This window comes from Micropterus dolomieu, linkage group LG17 (assembly GCF_021292245.1).
Source record: "Micropterus dolomieu isolate WLL.071019.BEF.003 ecotype Adirondacks linkage group LG17, ASM2129224v1, whole genome shotgun sequence".
Taxonomy (NCBI): domain Eukaryota; kingdom Metazoa; phylum Chordata; class Actinopteri; order Centrarchiformes; family Centrarchidae; genus Micropterus; species Micropterus dolomieu.
The window spans coordinates 36,243,510-36,269,670 of record NC_060166.1 but is presented as its reverse complement, the minus strand read 5'-3'; the positions used below and the strand labels follow the sequence as shown (position 1 = coordinate 36,269,670).

The 26,161-nt window shown below is 40.3% G+C and overlaps 1 protein-coding gene across 4 annotated transcripts in view; it reads right to left on the bottom strand.

Moving 5' to 3' along the window:
- Window positions 1–26,161, bottom strand: part of si:cabz01090165.1 (uncharacterized protein LOC100333421 homolog) — a 368,300-nt gene that overhangs the window by 155,440 nt on the left and 186,699 nt on the right. For all 4 annotated transcript variants that reach the window (XM_046074209.1, XM_046074207.1, XM_046074208.1 and 1 more), the window contains one exon: window positions 22,030–22,203. The gene's annotated coding sequence lies outside the window, so the exon portion shown is untranslated. The remainder of the gene's footprint in view (window positions 1–22,029; window positions 22,204–26,161) is intronic.

The following is a 26,161-nucleotide window of genomic DNA, read 5'->3' as shown; positions in this document are numbered from 1 at the left end:
TGAGTTACAGCAACCCCTGACTTTGTTAAACTGCTGCAACCCCTTGACCCTGCTGAGTAGCTGCCATGTCCTGTCACCGCTGAGTTACAGCAAGGCCCTGACTTTGTTAAACTGCTGCAACCCCTTGACCCTGCTGAGTAGCTGCCATGTCCTGTCACTGCCGAGTTACAGCAAGCCCCTGACTTTGTTAAACTGCTGCAACTTCCTGACCCTACTGATTTGCAGCAAGCCCCTGACTTTGTTAAACTGCTGAGCTGCAGCAACCCCCTAACCCTGCTGAGTAGCTGCCATGTCCTGTCACCGCTGAGTTACAGCAAGCCCCTGACTTTGTTAAACTGCTGCAACCCCTTGACCCTGCTGAGTAGCTGCCATGTCCTGTCACCGCTGAGTTACAGCAACCCCTGACTTTGTTAAACTGCTGCAACCCCTTGACCCTGCTGAGTAGCTGCCATGTCCTGTCACCGCTGAGTTACAGCAAGGCCCTGACTTTGTTAAACTGCTGCAACCCCCTGACCCTGCTGAGTAGCTGCCATGTCCTGACTCTGCTGAGCTGCAGCAACCCACCTACTCTGATAAGCTGCTGCAGCTTCCTGTCCCTGCTGGGCTGCTGTAACTTTCTGTCCCGGTGCACCGCTGGCTTCAGTCAGGCCTCCCAGTTAACCTCCAGATCGATTCAGCTCTTCGATCCTACCTCTAGGCTTCCTGCTGAAGGTCTCCGGCTCCTCTAAAGTCTGACTTTCAGGCCACCCATCTGAGGTCTCCTTCTCCGCCCATGTTTAGCTCTCAGGTCGCCTGAGAGTGCCTGCTGTTTTCCTCAGGAGCCGGACACTTACCGCTGAACCCGCCCTACTCCGGACCTCCCTCATCCCAACCTTGTTTGTCTTAGACCTTTTGGGCCTTTCTTTTCCTTTATAACTTGTTGGATGGAGTTTGTCTTTTGTGATTTACATAAGAATGTCGAGGGTTGTTCCTTGAGGAGGGATACTGTCATAGTTTATGTGTTTTGGTTCGGTAAGTCCTTCCTCTTGTGTCCTAGTGTGTTTTTGTGTCCTTCTTGTCCTTCTTTCTTGTCTCGGTGTTGTGTCATTTATTCCGTTTCCTGTTTTACCTTTCCTTTAATTTCTGGTCACTGCCCTCCGCTCTGGTGTTTTTCCACTAGTTGAACTGTTTTGATTGTTTCCACCTGTGACTTTTATTTATTACCTCCCTCTTCTATATTATGTCTGTCTATTCTTTGCTCAGTGCTGTTTGTCTTTGCATCCTGTATACTGTCAGTCTCCTGTGTTTTCTTCCCTTGTTTCTGGATGTTTTTTGGATTACGGACTTTGGATATTTGTTCATACCTTCTGGGTTTGTTTGCTAGTGTGTTGGACTGCGTGCCTGGTTTCAATTGCCTGCCGCCTCACAATCCCATGAGCTTAGTACCCTTTTGAGTTGTTTCTTAATAAACACTAGAAACTGCATTTGCTCCGCCTGTACGTTCTGTACCTGGGTTCAAATTCCTGTATTGCTGTGTCAACGCTTGACAGATTTATGAGGTCATAATATGTTGCTGCCCCCAAGTGACCAAAGCATTTTTTAAAAATGTGGGTTTAACCAAGGACGTGCCTGAGCTGATAACAGTATAGATCATATTTTGTCGTTTGTAAATGTTTTCTGGACAATAGGGCTATCAAATCACAAAACATATGTCGTTTTGGAAGACAAACTACATATTTTGCGATCTTCAAAATTTGCGTAATTCTTTTTTTTTGTCCATATTATATTTCTTGTGTTTTATTTTGTTGAAATGATTAGGTGCACATTGCAAACCTTGTATACCTTTCTTTTAAAGCTGTCATTCTCTAAAGCAAACTTGAATTTGAAGATATAACATGCTTCAAAGAGAGCAAGAGAAAGAGAGTGGGCTGGGATATCATCAACTAATAATAAATTCTGCTGGACAGAAGTGGTGGGATGTTGCAATCAACATCACAAGATTACATCAGAAAAAGCTAATTCTCTTATCAAATCCTCCTCTCACTACATCAACATAGGAGAAACAGAGAGAGTGAGAGTAGAGGGGGTGACACGTATAAAGTGATAAATTATGACTGACAGAAACAGTGGGAAGTTGCAATCGACATCAAACCAACATCTCTTCCTCATATCACATGTTATTCTTGGTAAATAAATACAGAAAGGGAGAGATGGATAGATGGATGGAGCGAGAGTGAAATGGATAAAATGACAAATTGTGACTGACAAAACTGGTGGGATGCTGCAATCGGATATCACACCAACAACACCACCGCCTCATGTTGCATCTTCACCTAAAGTAAATAAGACAGAGGGGGAAACGGATGCGAGATATATAGAGATATGAGCTGGTGTGTGGAGGAATGGATAGGTGTGGGGGATATATCAAGCAGTGATAAATTTGGAGAGACGGAAGTGGTGGGACGCTGTAATCAACATCACAACACATCAAATCCCACACAGGATCGCCGTTATTCCTCCTCCTCTCCAGTCACATCTACATAGTCAGCCTGTGTGTATCCGTTCTGCTGGAACGGCGCTGATGTGCAAACAACATACATCAGACGCGATGGTGAGATGCCATGATGGCGTATGTGCAGCATGATGTTATAACATTTTGCCTGCCACTTTCTGCTGCTGCAGTTGAAAAAAGTAAATATAATACTCGTCCAAATATGACTTTTTTCTTCTTTTTTTATTGATTGTTTTTTTGTTTATGTTTTCTACATTAAAGCCACTCTGTGTACAAAGCTACCGTAGCAACTCTGATTCAAAAGGTGAATGTTGTTGCAGTCTACGTGCTGTTTTCTGCCAAATCATATCAGTAGAGGTTGTAGCAGTGTACATTGTTGTCTTCCAGAGCGGCATTCTTTATATTTCCACAGGGTGACACCGGAGCTAAGATTTGTCAAACCTTACACATAGTGGCTTTAAATTTATTGAACCGATAAGTAATGCTTCATTATTACATTTGGCCTACAATTAAAGCTAATTAGTTTAGAATCTTTTACAGCTGTGTATAAATGTTATTATATTGTTTACTTGGGATAATTAGGACTCGAAAATGTATTATGTGTAATCTTTCTAAACATTTTGTGCCTTATCATTTGTGTTGACACAATGTTTGCAGATGAGACGCTAAGCTATCCCTGGCACCTATTGGAAAATAAAGAAATATACTGTGAAACCAGGAAGTTGTGTTTCTTGCTTCAGCTCTGCCCACCATCGCCAACAATATTCACATGCCAGTCTAAGATAAATATATAGGTAAGGTTAAATTCACTGTCACGGTCAGCAATTGTTAATCTTGTGTTTGAGCTGGCTTTGTTTTGTTTTGTATGATTTGTGGTCATGTTACAAATGTTGCTTTGTCTTTATTTGTTTATCAGAACCACTAAGGACATGAAAAAGCAGGGAAACCCTGTTTGGTAAGATACAGAATCTATACATGCTGATTTGTTCTCCTTTTTTAACTACTGGCCTGTGAAGAAAGGTTTATTATTTCATTCATAATAACGTCCATGATAAGTAAGATTTTAATAAAGCTTCTGCTGTCTTCTTACTTATATGTGTTAAATACTGTTTTGGCAACAGGTTGTCTAATTTCCTGTTTAATTTTGGATGGTGCTAAGTGAGATGTGCATTAACCGCAGCACTTGACTTGCCAAGAAAGAGTTTACAAACAGCTTTAGTGATCAAGATTCTTCACTTTGTCTTTTAAATTGAACAATCCAAGGTAGCGGCAGACCTCGGAGTCATTTGGTTGTTTTAGCTCCACCACGTTAACACCATTTTACAAAAGGATTTTATGCTAACTATAATATTAAAATCTCAACAAGTCCCTCACTGACCATTATTTAACCAGATGGTACCTGCCATATTTCCAGGAAAAACGCCTAAAATAACAAACCCAAAATAAATCAGTAATAACTCAACCATTAGGCCTAGATGGATAATTCTGGTCTCATTTGAAAGGTCAAGAAGCTAAGGAATTTAAATCCATTGTACATTAACATATTTATTTTACCATTACAGACCAAATGGAGATGTAATACAGAAAAAATATTATATTTTCATCCTCGTCTGGTAAAAAAAGCTTTATTTTAATGCAATAAACCATCAAAACCATCATAAGGTAGATTATAATGCACCTCAAAATCTTCTAATACACCTAGAATACAACTGTAACTGTAAATCTGATGAAAAGAAACTGATATACAACAATTATTACACAATCTTTCAAAAATATACCAGAAATATGTCCATGTTTTGGCCATATTTACTGTTTATATGTTCACTTTTATTGAGAGTTTTCTTCAAAACACTATTTCTCTCCATACAGCCACGCTCCAAATAATATATAGCTTCCAAAACATTGAAATATTGATAAAAACAGTCAATATATATGACCAAAAGCACTCCCATGCTTTACAGGCCACAGCTTGGGAACAGAACATGGTACAGGGCTGTAAGTGGGCTCTTCATATTGAAGAGACGAATCGATTGATCCTGCATGTGTGTGTAGCTCCTACGGGTCGCCAGCAGAGGCCGATAAAGACCGCCTCCGCCAAAGCAAACTCTTCTTCTCTACTTCAATCTGACCACAGAAACGAAACTTATCAGCTTAGCCGACCTCACCAAGATCGCGGCCCGCCAGACGATCTCTGTTGACACAAACGGTTGCAGTTTTTTGGACGGAAAACAGCTAACAGCGAAATCGATTATCTGCCCGATATTTTAAAAGAAGCATGTTGATTTGAATTCATTTTAACCTGGATTTTAGATCCCTACGACACCCAATTGTGATGTTGACAGGCCAGAAAAGACTCCTGGTTTTAGAAAGTGAAGAGAGTATGTGAATAAACCACAACTGAGCTGCCGACTATGTAAGAGAACCCCCCCCCCATGGAAGTATCCTTTGTTTCATTCTAGGATCCTTATACTGTTTGGGTCCAAAATACTTTAGCTTTTAGATTTTGTATTGCATGATGTTTATTTTTATTTATTTAACCTTGTAACCAGGTAAGCCAATTATGAACAAGCTCTCATACAATGGCGACCTGGTCAAGATAGGCAAAGTCGTGCAATAGAGCATGTAGTTTCACATAAAATACAAATATTCAATTCAATTTTAATAATATATAGCCACATGATCACAACAACAGTTATCTCAGAGTGCTTTTCATAAAAGAGCAGGTCTAGACCGTACTCTGTGATGCTATTTACAGAAGCCCAACCAAGAGCAGCACTAGGAGACAGAGGCAAGGAAAACCTCGGGCAGAACCATGGCTCAGGGTGGGCGGCCATCTGCCTCGACCGGTTGGGGGTGAAGGAGAGAGAGAGAGAGGGGAGGAGGCAGCCTACACAATATCCACACAGAAGTTCAGACAGTAAAGGTGATGTTGCTATAGACTGCATGAAAAATGGTACAGATATTTATAGTAGTGTTAATGATAATAGTCGTAATGTTAATGACTATAATAACAATAATAACAATAGGACTACAAAGGCAAATACAATGTGGTATAAAGAGGTCAGCTGCTAAATACCATTCATATAATCATTCAGCTGTCACTCATACGATTACAACAAGGCCTTACACAAACAGAAACAATTACTAACTAACTTTTTACACTCTACTGCCCCTGTGGTCAAGGTGCAGTTACTAAACATAACTAGATGAAGTTCAGAAACGACTGTCTTCATTGTTAAAAGACAATCAGTTGGAGACAGCACATGAACCGCAGTCTCCAGTGTCACAGTTAAGATTTAGTTATGTTTTGTATGCCAAAATACCGAACCAGTGCTGTCAACGGACTACCTACCCAGTAATAAACACATGCAGCTCACACAGAAAGAAAAGAATGTCTATTGGTCTCCACAGCCTTCTGTCCATGTAGCATTGTAACACACCTGCAAACACACACACACACACACACACACCTCATTTTCACTGACCACAGGAAGAGAGCAGTTCCCAGCAGACTACCAAGAGTGCATCAATCAGTACATTCAGCCTAGTGCTCCCCAGACAGCGCTGAGCTCTGATAGGCCCCTGAGGATTACACACTGCAAAGGTTTTTTACCAATGGGAGCAGGCCATTAGCTCAGATGAAGTAAACACGCGTATAATGAAGAGCTGAGAAAATTTAACTGCCAGTGCATCTGAGGCTGTGTGTGTGTGTTTACTTGCCTAAGTGTCATATTTCTTTCTGGCCAACACGAGCATATAATAAACCTGGCTCTGTCAGAAAGCTGGTGGGAGTGGGAAGTATACTGGGAGCTACTGGTGGAGCTTGGAACTGGTTTCTCCCTCGAGCAATGACTTCTGGTGTCGAGATTCGACACCAGAAGTCTCCCTAACCAGACGGAGGGAATCCTGCCTGTCTGTGGAGATATACAAGCTTACAAGGTTTTGGCCTTATCTGCTCTCTCCCTGCTGCTAAAGCTCTATACGAGGGAGAGGATGAGGAAGAACTGGAAGGATAGGCAGAATGGAAAAGAGAAGGCAGGAAAGAAGGAATAGGAGAGCATAGGCAGGAAAGAAGGTGCTCCTGTGCTGTGTGGCAGCCATCTTTAAGTCTGTCTCTCCATTAATGCTGTCAAAGTGATTTATACAGTTTAGTCAAACCAACCTTTACAAATCATTGTATTAATACACTCTTTTTCTAGTCAGTCCCCAAAGCTGAAGAGGAAAGACAATATGAGGAAAAACTGAGATTTAAAAAGGACCATTCCAGTTTTTCGTCCCCTTCAAATAATTTATCAAACATGCTTTCAGTGCAGTATCCCTTTGGATTACGTTCATATTGGACAGTTTGCACACTTTATGTCCAATGCCATTGTTCAGTGCCAATACAGTGTATACTGACCTTAACTGTATTGTAGTTGCCATGCACAGATACATGTATTGTTGAAATTACTTGCCATAATTCATACAGAAGAGGTTGGGGTGGATGAATGAGCAAACACAATGTGCAGCTTTTATGTCGGAGACCATGGATTTTCCTTCTAACCACTAAGATTAGATACGACATTAACCAATTAGCTGCCTAACAACCAAACCAACATTTTTGGAGGACACTATTTAGTTGTTTAGACGTTAGGACTTGTTGGTATAGAGAGAACCAAGTATTAAAAGTAATACAAAGAATTGCTTTTTATTATAGATTAACTGTGGCAAATAAATCACACAAATACCATGTTAGAGGGTCATGGAAGTGTAACATGAAAAATTAAATATACCTATTAACAGGTTTCTTTAACACTCAAGAGATGTGATTACAGTACAAGAGGGAGGTTTCCACGTCATCTTTTTTATATATTTGCATGTGAAGTCAGCAGCCCGGAGAAAATGATATACAGTATATCCAAATTCCTAATTAAATCCTGGTTTGTAAGCTACAGATCCAAACAGATTCCCTGTGGAAATGTGGGCAGTTGACATCCTCTTTATAATGAGGTCTGTTTCAGGTTGTAGTCAGTGTACCGGAGGTGAAGGAGGACAAGTTTGACATTAGAGAAAATGAGCAGCTTCTGGGTTTGGATCCTTGATGCAAATTTACTGTCATGTTAACTGCTCCGGGATTTCAGTAGACTGGTGATCTTAATATACCCCAGTCAGTCAGTCATGTAACAGACTATTCAGTCAAAGCAGTGTGAAATACAGACAGCCTCTCAGTGCTGCAGCACAGTCAGCTACCATCCGTTATATCTCAATGTCTGCCTCAGTGCAAAAACTCTGGAAATTCATCCATTACTCTGAGTGTTGGTGTGTGTCGGAGCCTCCCTGAGCCAGAGTGCTGCTGGTCTTAAAGGACCATGCCAGTGGTTTTGGCATTTAGTACACATCATGTACACTAAATGTAAGAACTGTATCTGTACACCAGCAATCCAGAAGCTGCGTGTTGTATTATACGTGTTGGTGTGTCTGCATTCACTTTAGATTAGGGTTAAAAAAACATGTAACTGACTGAACACAGCTTCATAAACTGTTAAGATCAAATAGGGAACCTCCAGGTCTGAAAAGTGAAGCCACTGTGGAAGTGCTCTAAACCTGCATTCTTTCTAATGGCCAGCAGGGGGCGACTCCACCGGTTGCAAAAGTAAGTCAGCTAAGTTTATGACAAAATGATCCTACTTCTCACCTGATCCATTACCTCAGTAACCACTTTCCAATTGAGTTTATAATACTATTAATTATAATCTTTGTTACTTTTCAAAAAACATGTTACAAAGTGATTTACCAAGTGCAAAGACAATAAAAACAGATAAAAACAAAATACACAATAAAAGCAAGAAAACACTTAAGGAGCTAAAATACAGTTAAAAGAAAATACAATGTATATATATATATATATATAAAATAGAATAAAACAAAATCAACTAAAATCAGAAAAGGTTCTCCTATAAAAGCATGTTTTAAGAAGTTCACTCAGCCGACCTGATTTCCTCGGGCAGGCTGTTCGAGAACCTCGGGGCCCTGACTGCAAACGCTCTGTCCCCTTTATTTTTTAGTTGAGACTCTGGAACAGACAAAAGACCTCTGTCCGAGGATCTCAAGGTACGTGCCGGTGCGTGTGGGACTAAAAGGTCAGAGATATAATATAAGATAAGACATAACTTTATTAATCCCCCGTAGGGAAAATTTCAGTCGACATAGCAGCACAAAGGAATATAAAAGAACAGATGCAGTATTATAGAAGTATCAGCACACTATGCAATCAATAATTATTATTTACAACCATTTACAACCAGATAAATGTCTGAAATTAAATGACATCAGGGATAGTTTCTCAGTTTGGTGCTGTGTTGTTGTGAAGCCATAACAGGGCGAGAGGCCGTGAAGAGCTTTAAAAGTAATCAATAAAATTTGAAAGTCAATTCTAAAACATACTGGGAGCCAGTGTAATGAAGCTAAAACGGGTGATGTGATCATTTTTCTTTGTTCTGGTTAAAAGCCTGGCAGCTGAGTTCTGCACAGTCTAGAGTCAATCAATAGATTTTTGGGTCAAGCGAGTAAAAAGGCTGTCGCAGTAATCCAGGTGTGATGAGATTAAGGCGTGCAGTATCCTTAAGCGTTAACATTGATCTTGTTTTTATTCATATATTTCTAAAATGGTAAAGAATTGCACAAGCTTTGTGGTGTGCTGCACAAAACTTAAAGTACTCTGGAACCACACGCCAAGATTTTTAGCAACAGGCTTGATGTGATTCACTAGGGAACCACCAGATGGCAGTATTCCAGGGTCTGTGGATCTAAAAGGCAAGTATATCTGTGTGTCATCAACATAAACACCATGTTCCTTAATAATGTATGTGCAAGGAAAATAAAACCGGTCCCAAGACCGACCCCTAAGGCATAGAACCTCCTATTTGACAGGTACAATGAAAACCACTGCAGTCTCTTCAATACAACATGATGATGTTCATTTAGTAAAATATGTTCCCATTTAGCAGAAAATAGACGATAAAACAGTAGCAATGCATCAATCATTACCCAGCTTCACCCTCTTGTCCAAATCCAATCTTGAAGCTTGAAAATGGTAATCCACAATCCAATGGGTGACGTTCCAGTGGATACGTCCACTTCTTTCATACCGTCTATGGTCTAGATCAATGCAATTTAAGTATACACAAGCCTAAAAATGACTTGTTTATAACAATTTGTGTTTTACAGCCTGATGTTAACTTGCATAACATGATCCAGAGTTCTATGCACAATTGGGAAAAAGAGAGCCATGGTATATTGGATCAGTAGGTCGGCAGCTCCGTTTTCATATTGGAATTGAAACAAGCAACAAAACAAATGAACAGTAAGAAAGCAAACACAAGCAAACACAAAACACAGAAACCCGCAATTAACACACACAATAGACAATTAGTCTACCACTTAAGACAATTAACTGCAACAATTTTAACACATCATGCCTGTTCAATAAAACAAATTCTGCACAATGTCAGCAGTAAATGTATTCAAGAAGAGGTGTTTAAGTAATAGATCTGTACACAGAGCTCATTGTTTCAGAGTCAGCAACTGGAAGAGACGCAGGATCTACTTCATATCTAGTCCTAATTAAACTGAAAGTCTATAAGATTATAGTTCAAATTCTACTAAAGGCTTTCAATTCAGTCTGTGTCAAAATAAAACATGTATTGGTCTTACTGCCTGAGTGGTTCAGAGGGGAAAATCCGATTAACAAAACAAACAAAACAAGACTCTTGATTTTCACATGTGACAACATGAATCATGGCTAATTTAATTTGACAGGGCACATTAAGACATTATTATTATTTTCCTATTAACAAAAATACTCCAAAGCCATAAATACCAGACACCAAAAACCAGACAAAACCCAATTAGACTGGATCAGATGTCTCTGAAATTTGCCTCAGATACACAAAACAAGACCATATAACAAACAGCCAGCATTACATTTAACAATTACAAACAACTGACCTCCGCTAGACTAGAAAGGAACAATCGAATTACATCAGAAACAATATGCTAGTGTCTTGCACACCATTCGTCAAGACAAGTCAAATAATTATTAAGCACATGTCAAAAGAACCCCCTGCGATGGACCTGTCCAGGGTGTACCCCGCCTTTCGCCTGATGTAAGCTGGGATTGGCTCCAGCCCCCCGCGACCCTGTACGCAGGATAAGCGGTTGACGATGGATGGATGAATTTAAAAAGAACCACTGTTGAACAAAGTGCTGTACAAAGTAATGCAATTAAAACAACAACAAAAAGAAGACCAATCAGATAAAACAATGAAATTTAAAGCAACCAAGAGAGATAAGCATGAATGTCCCTGGACTGACTGAAACGCCGAAGAATAAAAATATCTTTTAAGACGAAACTTGAAAGTCTCAGTAGTCGACGATGATCTAATGGAAGTGGGAAGTTTATTCCACAGTCTTGGAGCTACAACCAAACAGGCACAATCACCCTTTTTTTGTTTAATCGATCCAGTGGAATATCTAAAAGAAGCTGGTTTGCCGATCTAAGAGGCCTGGAAGAGGCATTCTGAACAAACTGCAAACGTGATAATAATGACTGACAGATGCCCGAGTACAAATAATTGCAGTAGACAATTTGTCAAGTCCTCATGTAAGAGAAAGGATTTTAGGTGTGCGATAGTCCTTAAATAAAAAAAAAGCCACCTTTGACAACAGAACTAATTTGTTTTTCTAATTTTAATGCTTAAATCTAATCACATGAACCAGAAAACCTTTTTTCTCCTGCCTCCATTCTCAACATTTATAGTATAATATATTGAGCAAAGATACTTTTGTTCTGCCCAAAGGCACAAAGAGAGGACCCTGTTCCTGCAAGTATGACATATACCATATATCCTGTAGGTCTACTGCACATGCTCAGTGGAGAATTAACCTGTCCAGGGTGATATAACATGTACTTTTCCTTATCAAAGTTACCCACAGTATGTAATTTCTTCATTGTGTAAAGTATTCTGTTCTGTACTGCTTCTGTAATGTTAAACTGTCATTCACATCAAGTGGTGTCTCTGCTGGTGGTGAATTTTCTTCCCTGGATATTCAATTCAAGAGGATTTTAATCCGACCTGCACGCGTATTTCATTTATCCCCTGTTTTCTCGCTGGTCTGATAAACGAAAAATAATGAAATGAAAAGAGAGAAAACCATACCCTCCACTCCTCTGAATCAGCAGCCCTCTGTAGTGTTATCAGTAAACTGTAGGAGCTGCAGTCCACAGCATGGAGCTGAATGAAACTAATTAAGCTGTCCAACAATATTTTCTGTGATCACTGTGGAAATCAAATCCCACCATGGCAAATTATGCCTGTCATTGTATGTCCACTAAAGCATAATGCCACCATGGGCTCATATCCGCCGAGTTATATTACAAATGTTCAGCGGTACATGAGCACAGTCAAGCTGTCTGCAGTACAATAGTTAGAAAACTCCACTCATTCACCAAAAGCCATCACACAGAGAAATAAATGAAGAAGGGGAAGTAGAATTGAGGTTTTGTTCAGTTTACAATAGCAGACTGAATATCTGATTGCAGTTTATTAACAAATGCATGCAGCAGGATCTCTATCCAACACGGTGGAGGCGTAAAAGTCAATGAAACCTCGTAACACGCCTGTGAAAGTACAAGTGGAAAAAGTCAACAGCTTGTGACAATGAAATAACCTTTTACTATTATTCTCTTCTGGGTTTTAACATGTTTATGATCTGTGGTTATCTGTAGCTACTGTATAGTCTATGTACTCGCCAAACATGAAAAAACAAGTTCAATCAAATCAGTAACAAAATCTTTAACATGTCATATCATAATCATTTTTAAACTATCGCACAGTGGCAGATCTTGGGCACACGTGCTGTTTGGGAAACCCCAAGCACACCTGCATACTGTGTGGTTGTTTCATAGCAACCTGGTGTTGTTTGCATGGGATTTAATAAAAGGCATCATTTCATTGAGGTTTAGGCAACAAAACTACTTTGTTAAAGTTAGGAAAAGATCATCGTCTGGGTTAAAATAACTACGAAGGTCAGTTAACACGTAAGTTAACTTACGTCACTTGCGTAACTCATGCAATTTAACCCCAACCACCTCCTTACTCAGGCTTTTCTGTTAAATATCATATACCTGCCTTTACCGTCAAAAACTGACGCTACAGGGATTCCCACACTGCGTTTACCTATGTCACTATAGGGAGCTTCAGTGTGTTACAAACTGACACTGATTGATCTTGACCATGCGTCCATATGTGACGAGTCGGGGAGGGAGAACGGGTTGGCTCTGCACTGAAATGATTGGGCAAAGAAGATTTCAAGGTCAGGAAATACTAAAACTGTCAGAATGCTGCAGATTATGATGAAACAAATGAAATATAAAAATGCATATGACAAAAAATAAGTCGACTGTTTTCGGAACTGCCACCACTATGGTTAAGCTTTAGTTAAAGTCAAAACCACAATGTGGTTAAGGCAAAGATGGTGGTCATGGTTACAGGAAAACTACACTGACTGTGGGTAGGAGAACGTGTTTTTGTCAGGGTCTGTCAAACAACGATCGATATATTGGAGAGTTATGATCATAATTCAATAAAAGGACCCCTACAGAGGAACAAAAAAGCCTTAAAATGATACTGGAAAGTTAATTTGGGAACATGTCTGAGGAATGTACAAGAACCACCAGCCAACACAGCTGAGATCTCATTGGCTTTAGAGATAAGCAGAACATGTTACTTCATCATTTCAGGGGTGAAGTATAACATTACCATGACACTCACATTCATCCACTGTTCCGCCTCACACAGACCTGCTGGGCCTCCTCAGGGGGGCATTAATACAGAAAAGCAAAGCCAAGCAGCAGATCAGGCCACTGTTACCGCCACACACTCGGGCTTGTGGAATTCATTCCAGCACAGATGAAGAATGAAAAATTGACCTGACATTTACAGCACGCGTTGTGCCACAGCACAGTCGACAAACAGCAGGAGAGAGCCACAAGACAGTGTTGAGATTTTTGCTATTATTAAGTTATCCCCGCTAATTTAAAAGATTAAGGCTGAAATCCCACATTAGAGCTCATTTCTCAGAGGTTTGCTTGCTGCATACAGATCCAGTGATACTGAGTCGACTGCCACTTTGTGTTTGATGAGCCTAAGCTAGCCGGATCCCAACTGGTCATTTAGAGTTAAACAGAAGCGTGAGTAAAGCTAGATCACCTCAACTACTGAATCATGGGCCTGTGTTTACTGTATGTGTCCTATGTGTAGTGGGGGTATGGCAGTCAGGGAGATGGATGGGCATGTAGCGCGTCCCAGTGTGACGCAGGAAACCGGAGTTTGCATCCTGTCACTGACCTTTTATTAACAGTAAACATGATCTTTCACTAGCCACCAGTTTCCATGCATGCTCTGATAATGAACATAATCTGGGATTTTGCAGAATTGCCCAACACTAATGTTCCAACAATAGGGTTTCAAACAGATATACCGTATATGTATACATAGAAACAGCAGACTTACCGACGCAGAGCACTTTAGCTGCAGATCAGAGCTGAAAGCTGCTTTCTTTTGTGGAATTTTATGTAATAGATGATTTCCACGTTTTAAGACTGCTGGATTTTCACTCTGTGACAATAAGTCTTATCTGCCTGACCTTCAGAAGTGACACCAGTCCAAACTTTTGTTACCTTCAGTCTAGCATCAGTGGGTGAGAGGTTAAGGGCAGCTGTGTACCACGATCCAATGAGAGGATAGACATCCAGGTGCCTCTGTGAGTAGCTGTAAATGCATTTTGTTTGATAAGTAAACATGGCTTAGAGATGTTTACTCTCCACTTTAACTGATCTGAATGCGTTTTGGAGTGCTTTCTGCTGCCTGTTGGCTAAAACTGCTAACTGCAGTTTTAATTGTTAATGAAAGGAAACCATGTGCAATCTTTTTACTGTGCTCCCCACCCTAAATAGTGACATTTGTTTTTCACTATGAAAAATATACACGTGTAAGAAAACAGTTTTATTCCCATATGTGTAAGTTTGGTAAATTTGGTCAACTCACCGGTGTAGCAGACTAAAGTTGAAATTGTTGACCTTGCAGGCAGTTAAATATCTAGCAAACCCTGACACAAGTCGAGCCCTCTATCTACTCTAATCAGAGGTAATCGGCCAATCAGAGAACTGTTCAGTGTTCAAATTACGCATGTGTCTGACTGCTGGTCACTCATGAAAATTGTAGTGGTCATTTAATCAAAAGCAGAATCTGAAGAGCGCTTGATTTGATTAATTGTCTGTAACACATACGGTTTCTCTCTCACACACGCATACATACACACATACAGTACAAGGCAGTCTGTTTGTGTGTGTGTGTGTGTGTTCATTAAGTCTAAGCCCTGTCAATAATTAAATGATAAAGAAATGCCAAGAAAATGAGGTTTGGCAACATACCGTAAAAATTTTCTTCTATCACTAAAACACAGACATGTAATCACACAATGTCACACACACACACACACACACATATAAATATGCCTTTAGACATATATAATACATATTTGAAAATTACTTTGTTTAAACTACTGAGAAGATTTACTCTGAATAAAGGTGGTGAGTTCTGGGACAAGTTATTCATAAAAACCAAGTACAGGCCACCTCCCCTTCAACAAACCGCATAACAATCAAGCACCAAACAGCAGCCAAAGAAAGCCCATCTACTTTTAGCTGTTAGCAGATCTGGCACTTTGGCAGAAAACCAGCTCTGAACTAATTAGACAGAGAGTCAAAGAGCCCGATGGTTTTTGGAACTGACTACAATTGCTGCTGTGGCACAAGATAATACCATGCAAATGAAAAGGAAATGGGAATATGTGCCCAGTGAAAGCACTGAGAATGAAACATGGAAAGAAATGTACACAAATGTTAATACCATAACTCATGTGAACACTTGGAAAGAATACTAATTATTAGTTTCCAAATCCTAGAATAAAAAACATAAGAATCGACAGAACCACCAGAAAAATAAAGAATTACCTCCATATTTTGTGGTCTTGTCAGGAGAAATCTAAAATAATCCAAAAAGAGCACTATTGGGAGTAACATCCAAGATTCTAATAATTATATCAAGTATATATAGTTAATGAATGTTAAAATAGTTTAAAGATTAGAATGAACAAATAGATTAAAGGAAGTGTGTGAAATGGAAAATCTCAATACAGACCAAAGAATTTAAGTTTTACTTCTTCCTACTCCTTTTCGCACATGTGATAGAAGTATGTTAACACAAGAAAGAAGGGTACTTTGTTTGCTGCTCATTGGTTGTTTTTTTCTCCTATTTTTTTAAACGTTGTTTTACTTGCTCTTGCATGTTTCAAATAAAGATTTCAATTCAAAAATTCAATTCAAAGAATTTGAAAATAATAGTACATACAACAAGAAAAATACTCCAATTCCAATCTCAACATCACGTCCCCTTGCATTGTTGGCTAATCTGAAAAAACTCTGGATTAGTTTGAGGTGTTGATGCAACAAGGAAGTTTACGCATCCAAACAGTCTCAACAGTCTGACTGAAATTCAGTTTCAGCCATTCCAACCCCAAACCCAGCCACCAGTTCAGTTCCGTTTAGTTCATTCAGTTCTGGGATTTACCTCCAGCTAAACCAAAAAGCATGAAGAGAACAAAACAAAAGATAACCAGGAAGAAGAAGAAGTTTGTGTCATCGCAGTCCAATGATAACAGAAAATAATACATTTCAAAGAGGTTTTATTACTCAAAAACCGCAAACTAGTCAGGCAGTGTTAGAGGCACTGCTGGCAATAACCCACTGGGTGGAGCTTTACCGTGAGGGGTTCTGCCACCAGGGAGGTTTAATGCTCACTCTCTGGAGGTATAATCCATTCCACGACAAAACACAACCTCCAAAAACCAGGCGTCAGACTTGCACAGCCCCCTTTCAGCTGCTGTCACTCTGGTAACCAAAGCTCCCCTCCCCTCCTCACCGCTGCTCCTCTGCTAACAGGAAGTCACCCCAGGAGGAGATATATGGAGGAATGGAGTGTGAGAGCGAGGGGAAGTGGAGGCCATTTGAGACACTTTATTTGCTCCTCCATCATCAAAACTGGATGCGTGTTATTGCTGAAGAAGCACTAATATAATTGACATACTGTAGCGGTATTCAACAATACAACTCGTAGCCAAAGTTATATGCAGAGCCAGCAGAAAAGTACAGAAAAAAGTACTGTGAAGTTGCTGACATTAAATAATAAAATTACACGTTTCAAAAGAGCAGGAACTGTAATGTTACCTGTCCTAACATTTATGAGCTGATAGGTGTGGGATTAGTATTTCATCCAGGAGGTGGATGATAACTCTGTACATTTACTAAATGACTGTACTTTTTACAATTCTGAGGTTTTTGTAACATATAAAGCTACTTTATATGACCACACTTCAGAAGAAAATGTACTTCACTGTAGGGCTGGGCCATATGGACCAAAAAGTCCCGGTTCTGTTAGGCAGAACTCCGGTTTAAAATATATATCGGTATTTTCTGCTCAACACCAAACTATTATCGGTATAAACTGCATTATCTAATTTTATATCACTTTTGAAATTATACCGCCCAGCTGTACTGTACTGTATTTGTCTGCACCATAATATTTAAATTTCACATATCAACTTACAAAATACAATGTGTAGATAGATTAAATTAAATTTTTTAAGTTGATTTCAAGCTACTAGAAAGTGCAGTTAGCGCTAGCTAACATCTCCTCTTCAGACTGCGGTCTGGAAGCTGAGCAGGACGTTATTTGGCTGCTGTACAGTTGGTTTGTCGAGTACACAATGAACGAAATAGTGTTTCTCAAGGCCCATGGTGCTCAGTACAAGATTACAATAATCAACTTACAGGACAAGACACAAACATATTACTGCGCTATGCGAGACAAAAAAAGGGACAGACATATTAAGGTGGAGTGAGCGTGGTCTGGCTGGAGCATTGTAAAGTGTGTAGTTTCTTTTAGAGATCTGGACAGTTTGTATATGGAGATATTCTTTATTTGAGTTGTTATCTACAGGTGACCAGACTAGTAGTTGTGGTTATTTTGTGGAACACTGGAAAATGCATAACATTGTGGTGTGTTGGGAAAGGCTAAATCCAGTGAAAGGCTAAGTAAACGTTGCAGTGCGACTTTAAGTGTAAATGAAAAACTTCCCCTGGAGGATGAATGCTCCTTTTGCTTCTCTCTTTCCCACACTGTGGTGGATGTGCTGCCGAGCTGCACCTCTGCTGCTGAATGACCACAGAAGGAACACAGTGGCCAACACCGTGTACTATAATGGGCTTGTCTGCTCCGTTGTTCTGTCCAGATCAATAGAGTTATAAAGCGACGCACAGAGAGACCCAGTGAGGCCGAGCTGCCAGCAGCCGGCCGTGTCCTCTGTCCCTGGCTGAGTCCACGGCTGCTGTCAGGCTGGTAATATGTCTGCTGACCTTGAGTTTACACAGAAAGGAACAGAGAGTAACATACACACCAAGCTACTCCATTTCCAAAAGTGTTTTCATAGTTCAGCAGCAGCAGCATTATGTTTACTTCTACAGGTATATTTATGGCATTTGGCAGACAGTCTTGTCCAGAGAAAGTATTCATAATATCTTTGACTAAAGAGTCCCTGGAACTAAAAGTCCCCTTTCCCCAGTTATGTCTGTGTTCACAGCACATCTGAATAACTTTGGGTGAATTAGACGGAATTCAAAAGCAACAGCCTTCTTTAAGATGCAATTTTTACATCTTTTGAAGCATCCGTCAGCAAAGTAGCATCATCAGCGCTTTCTGTTTTAGTAAAGTTGTTTGGTTTTTCTAGTTGTAGCTTGCTGTAGCTTGCAACTTGTTCACTTCTGTTAGTTGGGAAATTGCCTACATGGCATTGTTTTCACCGTCAATAAACAGTACAAGAAATGTCCATCATCGGTCATACTGATACTTACGGAAACCAGTGCCCCTCCTACTGCGTGGCTGAAGCTGAACACAGATTGCAGCAGCCTCAAGGTTTGAGTTTGACCACTGAACAGCGTCTATCACTGCAAACTATACCCCAGTAATTGGGCTATTAATAAGTACTACCCCCGCAGCAGGGCTTTCTTGTCTTAGGAACAAATGTAGAACTATGTTCCTCTGGCTGAAATGCAGGCTGCAGTTTCTAATGATGTTCCTGGGCTCCTGATTGGTTCACACTGATCTTGCACATACAAATGAGAAATTCCTGCTCTCAAAGTAATGTGAAGTTACTGTGGGTTCTGTCAGTAATACTGAATGACTTCCTTCATAAATTGTCAGATTCATTGATGTTTAATGCACGTTTGTTTTGGATTTGGATGGCGATATGTGGATGTGCTTGGAATCTTAATCTTAACGTTGTGAGCCGGCACACAGATGGATAATGGCTATACAGTAATAATAAGAAACATTATCAGTGCGCAATTGGTCGTCATAATACTACCAAAGTGCCACATGCACATGATAACTGAGGGCAAACTTTCTGCCCAACAGCTCTGCAGGAATGCGCACAAACATGGCAGCTTCACTGCTAATGATGAGTATTTATAAGACAATTTTCTTTTCTCTCACACTGCAGAGCTAAGCAACAAAAGCAACAGGGAGGCTGTGAAGGAAACCTTTCCAGTATTCAGGTAACACTTTCATGTACACTGCTCCAAAAACTTGACCTTTAAAAACTTGAAATTCGATTTAAGCAACAAGACCGAGCTGAATATTAATCAAAACAAACCAATGGATGTATAAAATCTCAGCTCTTCTGTTAATTCATTAAAGCAAAGCCCACACCGAAGCAGCCTCACCTGATCTTGTTCCAACTCCGTTATTTGTCTGACTCGTGTCCCAAGCTTCGCTCTCATTATTGGCGCTCTCATCCTGCCTCTGTACTTCTTATAATTCTGCTTGTGACCATTAGGCCTGCTCATCTCATTACTGTAATTCTGATTCAAGGCCCACACCTGCCATTACTGCGAGCACTCTGTCTCATTAGGACACTCCTGTCACCGCCACAGTGAATGCAGTGGCAGCAAATTAGTTCTGAAAGGAAATCCTTCAATGAGACACAGAATGGCAGCAGGAAAAGATATGACTCTCTGTGTGTGTGTGTGTGCGCATGTAAAATCAGACGGTGTGTAAATTATCGAAAGAAAGACAAATTGCGAGTACACGTTTGAGTTTTGTGAGAAAAAGGAGAACATGAAGCATGTGGGTGGATGCAGGTTTGTTGTGTACTCAGGACCTCATTTCAGTGCGTCTCTGTGTGTGTGCGTTAACTGATCTATAGCTACCTAATGGACCTATTTTCTTGTTGGAGTTGCTTCAAACAATTCAGTCGGAGCAAGAAACTAATGTGCCTATTAAGACTGCATTAGCTTAAGTCAGTATCTCACACACAGACACACACACACACACATATACACACTGTAATTGCGAGTTGTTGCGAATGTTTTCTTCTTCTATTATGAGACTGTGTAAAAGCCGTCAGTGAGGTCACCCTGAGGCCACTGAAGCTCATCACAATCTGCTGTAGATGTACGGGTGTTAGCCTGTTCATTTAGGTTTTAACCTCTTAGCCTAAAACGCCTAGGCATATCAAAGTAATGTGTTTTGGACTAAATATTTTACTGGTTTGGATAATCTGTACCTTTGCCAATGCAACAAGACCATTTGTGCCAGAATATGTTCAATTGTTGGATTGCTATGAGGCTTCACAGGTGATTTTCCTCAATTTTGTAATGTTTGTCCGTGGTCTGATTGAGAAATTGTATCTCTAAATGCATCAATCAACAGAATCTTAGCTTTGCAAAGATATGTCACATGTGTTCCCACTGAAGCGCAGCAGTTGTTTACACGGCACAGTTGTGTACTAACAGTCATTAACAGTCTATGAGTTTTTAAAACTCATTCACAAGGTGTGACTTATCTTGCATTGAAAGCGTGAATGTCAAAGTGAGATTGATGCTTGTTTTTTACCCAGCAGCCAAGGCTGACTGGAGTTGATCATGTTTGACATCCAGTTAAGAAACACAGCAGGAGTGTCTGCAGTGTTTCATTGATTTTCATATTACTATTGGGTAGAATGCGCCACAATTCAACAGTAGCTCACAGATCTGTTGAGGGAAAATTAAACAGTAAGAAGGGTGATTTTTCTTCAATGTCCCCATATTTTAACAAACTAAACCTTAATCTTGACAGAATATGTAATAAGGTTAAACCTGCATGGTTTTACAACCCTGCAAGTTCATCTCTTCATAGTTTTAATGAATCTCTGCTGGAGAGAAATAAAAGAGAAAAATGATTTGCACAAAAACTGACCAAAGTACTGCGGGTGCAGAGAAATTAATTAAAACAAACTGCATTGAGCTCGTCGCCATTACTTTTACAACACAGAGAACTATTTAAACATAAGAGTAATCAATCATACCTGTTCCAGACAAATGGAGAGAGGATATATTATACCAGCAATGTCTCAGCGTCGAATCCGTAAACAACCAATACTTTCTGCTTCTCTTTATTAATCCCTGTGGGGGAATTTGTCTTCTGCGACTCAAGTTACTCGTAAAGCTGAAGAGTCCAGTGCATCCAACTCAAAGGCCAAGGCCTTGATCTATTCATTCCTATTACCCAACCTACATTCCAGATATCTGACACTGCTAACACACCTGAAGATTATTTCATCCTTATTATTGACTATATAATGACTTATGTCCAACAATTAAGAGTAGTCCAATTTAAGCAAATACCGAACAACTGCGTAAATACAGATGGCAAGGCAGTGAATGACATCTAGTCTAAGATAACTCTCATTGTAATGGATAAATTAATTCTTGCAGAAACAAATATCCATCAGAAACAGTTTGCCTTGCTAATCCATGATGCAGTTGGCATGTAAAAGGCAACAAAATGGTCGGGGGCGTTTGACTAAAACATTTCAACTCTGCACTCTCTCTACTCGCCAGATATGGTTTTTGGATTTTAAATGCAACACTGACCCGGACATCGAGGCAGATTATTAAGTATTTTAAGTATTGTGAGCTAACATGCAGTATATAAAAGTATACTACACAATCACACATGCTGGTAGAGTACAAATAGACAAGATGTGTAAAGACAGCAATATGGCATCGCAAGGATCTTTCTAAGGCACAGTTCCTGCAGCCGGGGAAATCCCAATGGAACCACCATATGTGTATCTGTTCTGACAGGCAGACTTTACATAACTCCAAAATGTTTCTACTAGACATGACGTTGATCTGTGCAAACAGTACGACATTTATTTAAAAGTCCACTTATCAGGAACAACAACAAGCTATGACAATCAAAAGTAGGAAGCAGAAGAAATAAAGTCTAGTGTCTATTATTGTTATTTTGCTGAGACAATAGATTCTAATCTAATTATCAAACTCACTTAAAAGCAAATATAGCACTACATTTGCATTTAATGACTCATCAGCAGCCTACCTCTTTAGCACGGAGGGCGGCCGTCCTCTTCTCACAGGGCACAAAACAGTGCTGGCGCTCATCCGGGTTCACATGCACGTACTCAAACCTGGATGTCCCTTCAGACGTTTGTTAAAAGTCTTTGAAGTTTGTCATTGGCTCGGCCAGCTGTCCGTCAAAGTCTGCCAAGATTCCCTGCACATAGAGACCAAAAAAAAAAAAAGGATAAGCGGCGAGAAGAGGGAAAAGGTAGAGAGGACAGAGGGGTAGGAAGACGGGACGCAGACGAGTGGACAGATGCAGTGAGAGGACGGCAGAACAGCCAAATGGCAGCTTTTTTTAGTAAAGTGACATGTTCTGTCAGTCAGCAAAAAGCATCCAAGAGAAGAAAGAGAGACAGAAAGAAAGAAAGAAAGCAAGCATCATGGGTAAAAAGAGACACCATTACTTCCTGTGGCTTATCAATGACAAAGTGAGAGAGCTCAGGGTTTAGAGAGAACGTGAAGCTGAAGTTGAGGCACAGCAGCAGAACCGCTGCTTATTAATCAGTCAGAGTCAAGCTGCCACCATTACACTTCAGCTACAGAAGTGTCCAGTTTGTTTTGTTAAGCTCAGCATCACGTACATGCAATACAAAACAATACAAAAATACACTGAATGAATGGCCATGCCGGTTTGTGTGTGAGAAGTCAACTAAAGGAAGTCCTCATGGCTATGGGGAAAAATGCTCTTTGTGAAGCGGTTGGTCTTGGTTGAAAGTGACATATGGCGCCTCCCTGAGAGAAGGAGCTGGAAGAGGTGATGAGCAGGATGTGATGGATCGGAAATGATTTTCTCTGCTCACTTTACAGCCCGATGAGTATATAGGGAATCAACTGAGGGGAATGGGTTGACTATGATTTTCGTATTTTTTAAGCTGCCCGAGGAAGTCAAGTCTTTGTTGAGTTTTTGCAGTGATGCGTTCTGTGTTAGTTGTCCACTTCAGGTTATTGCTAATGTATGGTCAGAGGGATTTAAAAGGGAAATGGCCTACGTCTAAGGTCAATAATGAGTTCCTGGGTCGTGGCTATGTTGAGCTGGAAGTCATTGTTTGAACACCAAGTGACAGCTTGGTCCGCCTCCATGCGATGCTGGGTTTCATCATTGTTTGAGAGAAGGCCAACAATGGTTGTGTTGACCGCACACTTTATTGTTCTCACTGCAGTGTTTGTGGATGTAAAGTGGGCGGTGTCAAGGGAGAAGAGCCAAGGGGGGAGACACAGCCCTGAGGAGCTCTCTGAGGAACCCTCTGTGATATATTCCACAGGAAGCTCCTTATTCAGTGGCATATGGCTGGGTCAATGTTCATATCCAAGAGTGTGGGTTAATGGTTAATAGAATTAATGGGTTAATAGAATTAAAGGCAGAAGTAAAATCTATGAGTTGCATGGTATGGTGGAGTGGACCTGTTCCCTCAAAGAAGATCTCAGATGAAGACTGTTGATTTAGGGTGACTGTAATATTCACACATGTTCAGGTAAACCCATTCTTAATCATTTCATATACATCGTTGACACATTTGCTCTACTTCAACATATACATAAGGTTACTCATATACTAGTGCAAACTCTTGACCTCATTATGTCTCTCAGAGGTATCGATAACCACATGCCTATTGTATTAGATGCCACTTCATCTAGTCCTCTGTGCACTGTCAAAGCCTGTGGCTACTATTCCCACAAAAAAAGCCTATCAAGAAACAACATTGCAACCCCCATACATTCTGCTTCTGACCTTCTTTTGAGCCCAGATAAATAAGCCCCCCCCCCCCACTCCTTCTGCTTAGCTATCCTGGATTCTGTAGTCCCCCCTCAAATATAGGCATCCCAAGCTTAAGCCTCATCAGTGTTTGGACGATTCATCCCGTTCCCTTAGGCAGGCTTGTCAGAGAGCCGAGCTGAGATGGAAAAAAAGATCACCTCTCTGTTTCATTTGAAATATTTAAAAACTGTCTGGCTAATTTCCATGCAGCAGCAAAAAAGCCAGGGCTAAATATTTCTCTGAGACATTCAGTAAACACTCTCACAGACCTAAAAGTTTATTCAGTACTATAAATTCTGTCCCCCATCTCCCTGTCTCTCACACGTTTGAAGCACCTGGAAGGTTTGAAGTTCTTCACTGTAAATATTTAAAACTATAGATCAGTATTTTCTCCTTCTCTCCAGGGCCACGAGATCCATCTACCTTTATTTTCAACTGGTTCTTTTTCCCGGTTGAGGACCATCGTCATGCACGTGAAACCCACAACCTCCCCCGATAATGTTTTTTAGAAAAAAAAAAAAGAAAAAAAGAAAATTCTTTATTCATAGCAGAATTTGTCCTCTGCATCTAACCCATCCCTCAAGGAAGTAGTGGGCAGCCACTGTGCAGTTCCAGAACTTTTTACGGGTTACTGGTCTTTACTGGTCAATAACACTGACAGGAGAACCTAACATGTTGTTGGTGGTGGGGGAAACCGGAGCACCCAGAGAAAGCCCACGCAGACACAGGGAGGACAAACGCCACACAGAATGGCCAGGGCAATTGAGGTTTGAACCCGCGACCTTCTTTCTGTGAGGCCACAGTGCTATCCACTGGACTATTGACTACTACTGGATTATCGCCTCTGTAGTAACTATTAAATGTATATTTTGGACTTTTTTCCCCCACTAGTCTGAAAATAGACATGTTAAGGAAGCAAAGTAGCCCAAAATCTCAAAATTGACCAGTGCATGATAACACAATGTGTTTGCCTGCTGTGTCCAGCTTAGCCTCTGGCACCGTCCCCGCATGTTTTAAATATATAGTTGTCCAGCCTCTTCTTAAAACTCATAATATTGATGTTAAATGTTTAAATAATTATTCGGCCATCTCGAAATTGCCATTTGTTTCTAAAATTATGGAATAAATTGTCCTGTCACAACTGCAACTATTCCTGAATACTAGAGTTTCTTGATCCATCTCAGTCAGGGTTCAAAGCCCTCCACAGCACTAAAACAGCTCTGTTAAAGGTAGCAAATTATCTGCTACCCTCTGTTGACTCTAGGAAAAATGCCATCCTGGTTTTACTAGATCTTATAGCAGCTTTCGAAACCATGACATCCTTTTGACACGTTTCGAAAAATGGGCTGGTATTAAAGGTACAGCACCAAACAGGATATTCTCAGTTTCTATAGGCCACTTCTTCTTCTGCTCTGGTCACCCATGGGATCCCTCAGAGATCTATCCTGAGTCTGGTTCTGTTTTGCTTGTACATGCACCTTCTTGGAAAAACACATATAAATAACATCTCCTATCACTTCTACGCTGATGATTATCAGCTGTGCCTCCCTCTAAAATCCTTACAATCTCTCCTGCCCTGTTTTGAGTAGAAGGCTGGATGGGAAATAATCTCCTTCGGTTAAACATCAAAACAGGAGTAACTATCATTGGTCCCTCTACGTCCACAAGTCACCTCACCAATATGCTAGGCCACCTCTCCCCATACGTAAGGTTACATTCAAACAACCAGGGTGTCTTTGATTGTGAGATCTGTTCTATTAAGCCAATAAGTTTTTGATTTACTACCAATTAAAAAACATTTCCAAACTTTTGCATAGTCTGTGTTTGCATGATATTGTAACTGCCTTTACTTAGGCCTTCTCCAGTCTTCCTTAATTGCAGTGGCATTGCAGTTAGTCCAAAATGCAGCAGGGTATTAACTGGGGTCAAAAAGTGTGAGCACTTAACCCAAGTCCTATCCTCTCCACATCTCCTCCCTGTTAAGTTGAGAATTGAATTTAAGGCATTGCTGCTTATGTCAAAGACTTTTCCCACTCCTAGGTCTCTTACATCTGTCCACAAATGTCGCTTGCATTTTCCACAGTCTTTTGCTGCAGTTGTTGCTCCACAACAATGAAATCAGCAGCTGTTAGATAGTTGATGTGCCTCCTCCATCTCTGTTTTTAAATCTAGGCTGAAGGCACATTTTTGTTCATTGGCCTATTTGGCCCACTAACTAACTTTTAATTGGTTGTCTACAATTCTGTATTTTGTCGTTGTTGGTATGTTTTATTTTGTGGTTGTTACTTTTTACTTTCTATTTTAATGTTCTTTTTGTGCATCACTTTGGTCACCTGAGACTGTGTTTAAATGT